The sequence below is a fragment of the Borostomias antarcticus genome (assembly GCF_949987555.1).
Source record: "Borostomias antarcticus genome assembly, chromosome: 3".
NCBI lineage: Eukaryota > Metazoa > Chordata > Actinopteri > Stomiiformes > Stomiidae > Borostomias > Borostomias antarcticus.
This window is the reverse complement of record NC_140236.1, coordinates 8,727,789-8,735,510: the sequence shown is the minus strand read 5'-3', so window position 1 is coordinate 8,735,510 and position 7,722 is coordinate 8,727,789.

Here is a 7,722-nt window from a genome sequence, read left to right as displayed (position 1 = left end):
AGATTCAAGGTCTGTTTTATTGGCCATGTACATGGTAGACACATACTAGGAATTTGATGGGTTAAGGCATACGCTGTTGCAGACAACACAGGACAGGATGCAGGTCAGGACAGGACAGTGCAAAGACATAGTGCAGTGCAAACAAAGTACAGTGCAATATACAAAATATGATATACTGTTAAAAGTATGAGTGCATGTACTATACAGTGTGTGCAGAGTGTAGTGTGAAAGATGAGCAATGTTATATGTATACAGTATGTGTAAGAAACCCACTCATATCCTGCAACCTAGCCAATGATCTCAGCCACATGTAGCCTTGATAATGAGTATGATGGCCGTGGGAAAGAAGCTGTTTTTGTGGTGTGTGGACCCGGCCCCGATGGACCGCAGTCTCCTGCCAGAGGGGAGTGGGTCAAAGAGACCGTGACCAGGATGGGAGGGTTTGGCCACGATCTTTCTGGCCCATTTTAGGGTCCTGGAGGCGTGCAGGTCCATGGCAGTCTATAGCCGATCACCCTCTCAGCGGAGCGGATGATGCATTGCATTCTGCCCTTGTCTTTGTCTGTTGCGGCTGTGAACCAGCTGGTGATGGAAGAGGTGGGGATGGACTCGATGATGAAAGTGTAGAAGAGTACCATAATTAGCGTTGGCATGTTTAATTTCTTCAGCTGCCTCAGAAGTACATAGTCTGCTGTGCTTTTTTTTGGTGAGGGCACTGATATACAGCTCCCTCTTGAGGTCCCGGGAAATGGTGGTGCTCAAGAAGCAGAATGAGTCAACAGTGGTCACTGGGGTGTCATTCAGTGTGATGGTGGGGGAGGGGTCTTTTTAAAGTCTACAATCATCTCCAGTGTCTTGAGAGCATTGAGCTCCAGGTTGTTTTGGCCGCACCAGGACAGCAGCTAGTCGATCTCCCACCTGTTAGGCGGCGCTGCATGGCAGGAGTGTTCCATCAATGTTCACTCGGAGCTCACGTTTGGCTTCCTTGTTGTTAAGGTGGAAGGCCGCCGACACCGTCTTTGCCTCGCTGAGCTTCAATCTCCATTTCCGGAGGTATGCTGCTAGTGTCTGCATGTCCTGGCTCAGTGTCTCCTCCACGGTCTGCCAGTCTCCAGCTGAGTACACCAGCGCAAGGTCGTCTGCATACTTCCTGGAGACTGATCGGCAGGTCGTAGGTGTAGATGTTTTAAAGGAGGGGGGCCAGGACAGATCCCTGGGGGACGCCATTCTTAAGGCGTCGCAACCTGCTTCGCTGTCCGCTACCGGTGGTGAGGGTGAAGCTACGGTTTTGGACAAGCTCCATGATCATGCTGACCATGTGCCCGTCCGGCAGCAGGTGGAGCAGCTTGCAGGTGAGGCCGTGGTGCCATACGGTGTCGTAGGCAGCCGTCAGGTCTATAAAGACGGCTCCAGCCTTCTTTTTAGCCGAAAAGCTGTCCTTGGTGTTTTGAGTCATCAAAGTGACCTGTTCTACGGCCGATCTTCCACGTCGGAACACGGCCTGCTCCTGTGGGAGCAGCGGGTCGATGATTGGTTCGATGTGGTCATAGATGAGACGATCGAGGATCTTAAAGGGAATACATAACAGAGAAATGGGATGGTAACTCTTTGGGTCCCCTTCAGGCTTGTTCGGCTTAGGGATTGAGACAAATAGGGCTCTTCTCGAGATTTTGGGGATCTTGAGTTGGTGCAAGCAGGAAGAGTTGAACACTTTTAACCAGGACTTCAAGGCAGGCGCGGCATGGAGTATAAGCTCTGGGCAGATAAAATCAGGCCCCCGGAGCTTTCCCTGGATTTACATGCTGGAGGGCAACAGGGAACTCCTACGGTGTGAATTCGCCAGAGATGTTACCGCCGCTAGGAGTTGTGGCCTTCCAGAGGTCAGACATGCCTTTTTCCACGAGATGTGATGATTCGCGGTCTTTGCCCTCGTACAGTATGTCCCACTTTACACAAATTGTGATGCGATTTTGTTTGCAGAGATGGGGCAGTGACGGGCAGAGTGTCTAGACCTACCAGTGAGGTTGTTAAGGATGATCCATGCCTTGCGGCTGGAGTGTGAGAAGTCGATGAATTTAATGGCTTCCTCCCAGCGCTCTTGTCTCCTTCGGCTGAGTCTTGACAGCAGGGCTGAGGCAAGTCTGTCTGACTCAGCTCCTGGGAGGGCCCGGAGGAAGGCACAGTAGAGACTCTCACACTCCGCATCCCAACACGGTTTGTAGACCTAGAGTAGACCTGAGCCAGGCAACTGGCAGAATGACTATCCCTAATGAAAGCCTCCTGGAGGAAGTTAGCGATACGATGGACAGTCTGCTCAGGCCCAATGCCTAGCTTCGGATACGAGCGTGGAATGTACGTACCATGTACAAGACATAAAAATCAGCCCAAGTATTGAACGAAATGAGGAGGTACCACCTGGACATTCTTGGCGTCAGTGAGTGCCGCTGGACTGGAACTGGACGCCAAATGATGAGCGACAGCTCGACCATCCTGTACTCTAGACACGAGAAGACTCACACTAATGGCGTAGCCCTGGTTATTGCCGAGGAGAAAGTTAACACCTTGCTTGAGTGGGAGCCAATCAGTGACTGGATGATAAGGGCCCGCTTCAATTCAAAACACTGCAAGCTCACCATCATCCAGTGTTACGCGCCAACAAATGAAGCTGATGACGAGGTGAAGGATGAATGGTATGAACATCTAAGCCAAGTCATAACCAAAGTCCCTCGTCATGACATGCTCTTGATCACTGGAGACCTGAATGCTAAAGTAGGAGAGAATAATACCAACTACGAAAGAGCCATGGGAAAATACGGCTGCGGTGTTATGAATAACAACGGTGAACGTCTTGCAGACTTCTGTCTATACAACAACTGCGTCATCAGAGGTACCATCTTCCCCCACAAGACAATCCATAAGCTCACATGGAGGTCACCACATGGTAGATTATTCAACCAGATCGACCATATTATCGTCAGTGGGAAATGGCGGTGGTCATTAACAGATGTTAGAGCTTTCCGTGGGGCCGATGTATCCAGTGACCACCACTTATTAACAGCTACAGTGAAGTTGAAGCTTCGCAAGGTGAAGAAACAGAGTCAGCAAAGGAAACAACTCGACACCACCAAACTCAAGTGTCCAAGTATGAAACAGCAGTTCGTGCTAGAGGTTAGGAATCGCTTCCAAGCACTTGCCGATATAACAGAGGATGATACCCCAGTTAACACCAAGTGGGAAGTGACCAAGAATACTTAGTGGATGTAGCAACCACAATCCTAGGATATAAGGAAAACAACAAGAAATGGATAACACCTGGAACATGGCAAAAAATAGAAGAAAGGACACAACTGAAAGCAAAGTCCCAGAGACTCCAGGAACAGGTCCAAAAGGCTTATACATCCAAGGAAAAAGAGGTCAAAAGGAGTGCCAGGAAGGACAAGTGGTCTTTTGTAGAGGAAAGGGCGTGTGAAGCTGAGCAGGCTGCAGCCAGGGGAGAGTTGGGCACTGTCTATAAGATGATACCAAACAGCTCTGTGGCAGCAACACCAGCCAGTCAGCCCTCATCAGATGTAAGAACGGTACCGTTATAACAACTGAAAGGGAGCAAGCAGCAAGATGGGTACAACACTTTTAGGAAGTGCTAAACTGCCCTCAACCAGACACACAAGCCAATCATCAATCAGCAAAAGATGTCCTTAACATCGACATTAGCCCAATTACAGCCTCTGAGATCAAGGAAGCTCTCAAAGCCATGAAGAGTGGCAAAGCAGCAGGCATTGACTCCATTGAAGCAGAGACTAATCGTGAAACTTCCCAAGAAAGGAAACCTACAGATCTGTGACAACTGGCGTGGTATTACACTACTTTCCATCCCCAGCAAGATCTTCTGCAGAGTGCTTCTCCAACGGATGGAACCAGTAATTGACAACAAGCTGAGGGAAGAACAAGCAGGATTCAGAAAAGGCAGAGGATGCATTGATCAGATCTTTGCACTAAGAGACATCATTGAACAGTGCATTGAGTGGAATGTCCCATTATACATCAATTTCATAGACTTCAGAAAGGCCTTCGACAGCATGCACAGAGAGACCCTTTGGAATATCCTGAGCTCATATGGAATTCCGGACAAAATCATCACCCTGATTAGCCTGTTCTACAACCACTTTGAATGTAGTGTTATCATTAACAGCAAGACACTCTCAGAATGGTTCCCAGTAGAGTCAGGTGTACAGTAGGGCTGCATCCTCTCCCCCATCCTGTTCATTACATTACTGTTCCTAGTTACCCTCGACTGGATCATGCGTAACACTACATCAGACATGCGCAGAGGAATCCAGTGGACGCCTTTCTCCCACCTTGAAGATCTCGACTTTGCTGATGATCTGGCGGCCTTGTCCTCAAAGAGAGATCATCTACAGGAGAAAACTGATAGGCTGAATAGCTATGCAAAGCAGACAGGTCTGAATATCAACACCACAAAGACACAAGTCATGTGCATAAACACCACCAACCCTACACCTATCACCATCAATGGCGTGCCACTTGACTTTGCAGAGGACTTCACATACCTGCGGAGCCTCATCAGCAAGGACAATGGAGCGAAAAAGGACATCCAAGCAAGGCTCTCCAAAGCTCGTGGGGCATTCGCAAGACTTCAGCCAATCTGGAAGTCCAGACAGTACTATCAGAGGACCAAGATTCAGCTCTATAACAGCTGTGTGAAATCTCTCCTCATGTACAGCTCAGAATGCTGGCGAGTGGTGAAAGGAGACATGGATAAAATCAGTGCCTTCCATAATGGGTGCCTTAGAAAAATCTGCTGAATCTTCTGGCCCAACAAAATAACAAACAAGGAGTTGTATGCCAAAACAGGATACAGAGGTGTGGTCCTTGAAATCAAACACCGGCGACTCAGATAGCTAGGCTGTTAAGATGGACACCACCTGGAAAACGTAAGCCTGGGCGGCCAAAGAACACCTGGTGGAGAACAGTCGAAGGGGAGCTGAAAGAGATGAAGCTTACATGGGGCGAAGCACAGAGAGCAGCACAACACCGAGATGAATGGCATTGAGTCGTTGAAGCCCTATTTCCCATCCGGGAAGTAGAGGATTAAGTAAGTAAGTAAGAGCAAGCTCCGCCGGCTGCTCTCCCCGCCTGTGGCAGCCGAACACCAGCCCGGGTGGTGGCCCTTAGTTGGTAAACTTTGCTTCGCTTATACGATGTTTAATCGCGGCTACTGACAGGGGACACCACGAGAGGGTGTCTGCCTCGCCCACCAGTTCCACTTATCCAGAGGAATGAATGCTGTATAAACCATTAGCTGAACCATGAAAGTCTATCTGAATACCCTGCTGCATTGTGGGACTTTGACAAGTATTTGGACAGTTATCTGCAGTTGCCATGGTAATGCACACACGATGCGATAAGAAGAGCGAGCAGTTCACCATTGTCCCAAGCCGCTGGAATACTGATGCTATTTCTGTATGCTGTCTGCCTATGCAGCAAACAGAGAGGAGGAGAAGGCCGGGGGCGGTGGTACTGTATGAATGCTGTGACAAACACAGAGCAATAGAGCATACATACACTGGCGTTGCGTGTATACTCTCACACACACACACACACACACACACACACACACACACACACACACACTCACACACACACACACACACACACACACATGCACGTACGCACATGCACGCACGCACACACACAATTTCACCCTTCTAATTCCTCTGATTTACATAAAAAGCTCTTGAGCCCTAACTCAGGATAATGGGAAAGTTAACCATTTACTGCAAAATGCTTGAGGCCCCAACACACACATGTACACACACACACGCACACACACACACACACACATACACACACACACACACAAGCGCACACACACAAACACAGATGCACACACACAAGCACAAACTCTCTCACACACAAACACATGCACACACACGCACACAAATAAACACACATGCACACGCAGGCACGCACACACGCACACACACAAAAACACTCACACACACAAACACACACACATACACACACACACACACACACAAACAGTGGACTTGTCTTACTTCCCCCTGGTATCTTATAACATATTCAAAGTGCACCCCATTCTTCTGGAATATAATTCTTTCTAAAATAATTATTTCTAACAGAAAGAATGTTTTACTTTGTTTCCTTCGTTTAAATAAGGTTTCTCCAGGTCTCTGACAAATACCCCCTCCCCCCGGATGAGCAAAGCAATACATAAAACCAGACAATATATTTTAAAGTGTAGTGTCATGTGGCTAATCTTCTTCCATCAGGAGGTAGAGCAGATCGTCCAATGATCGTAGGGTCGGCAGTTTGAATCCTGCCTCCTCCTTCTCCACATGTCCAAGTGTCCTTGGGCAAGACACTACACCACAAATTACTCCCAATGAGCAGGCTACTGCCTTGCATGGCAGCTTTCGCCATTGGTGTCTGAATAGATGAATGAATGAATGAATGAATGAATGAATGAATGAATGAATGAATGAGAGGCCATTGTAAAGTGCTTTGCATAAAAGTGCTATATAAGTGCAGTCCATTTACCATTCACTACCTTGGTGTGATGCATCCAGTGTCAGTATATCAGAGTAGATAGTGGTCAGAGAGGAGAGAAAGAGAGGAAGTGTCTTTAGACTGTTGAGTCACTTCTCACATCCCAGAGGAAGTTGACTCTGGGGAGAGACTGGAACTTCCTGTCCTCGTTTCACCTTCCTCACTGGAGACTGACCAAAGGTCGTATCTGAGGACACACTGACACCTAGGGGTATTGCAGGATCAGTGCAGCTGCAGACCTCAGGGGAGGAGGGGGACTTGTTCACAGAGGGGCACTGTGCAGTTCACTTACATGCACCCATACACAGACCCAGCTACAGACAGACAGACAGACAGGCAGGCAGACAGGCAGACAGGCAGACAGACAGACAGACAGACAGACAGACAGACAGACAGACAGACAAAAGACCGGCAGATAGACTATGTTCGCACATCCACTGACATAATTGTTAGCTTGTCATCACACAAAGTCACACTTGTCTATCATTCTCAGAATAGCCAGCCAACACAAATCTGATACGATCTGCTGTGTGGGAGTTGATGCAGATTTAGGATGTGATACAAGAACCAACAATATCTTAGTTGTCAATTGAAATTGCAATTATAGTCTGTGGCAGTGATGACAGAGGCTGAAAAACGACCACCAAACTGTAGTCTGGCAAGTGATGTTGTGTTGTGTCAAATGTTTAGATCAGTGGTACTACTGTTTATAAGTAATTTGTTTTGGACAGTGTGCGTATTTGTGTACAGTGTGTGTGTGTGTGTGTGTGTGTGTGTGTGTGTGTGTGTGTGTGTGTGTGTGTGTGTGTGCGCATGTGTGTGTCAGAAGAACAAAAAGCAAGTGCACAGTGAGGCTGTCATTTGTTATTGTCAGCATGTACTGGTGAATGTGTAAGGAGTGGGCTTTACAATAAAATGGTATGATAAGATACTGTTTAATCTACTGTTCATTTGGTCGATGCCTCCCTCTACTGTTCATATAGTGTTACTGCACCAATAGTCTTTTTTATGTACAAAGAAAAATGTACTTGGCAATGGGAATAATGGATTGTGACGATCACCCTTTAGTGGTGGGCTCTGGTACATGGCATGCCGGATGCACGTACATACATGGGTTGTTCTAAAGGCCCTTCT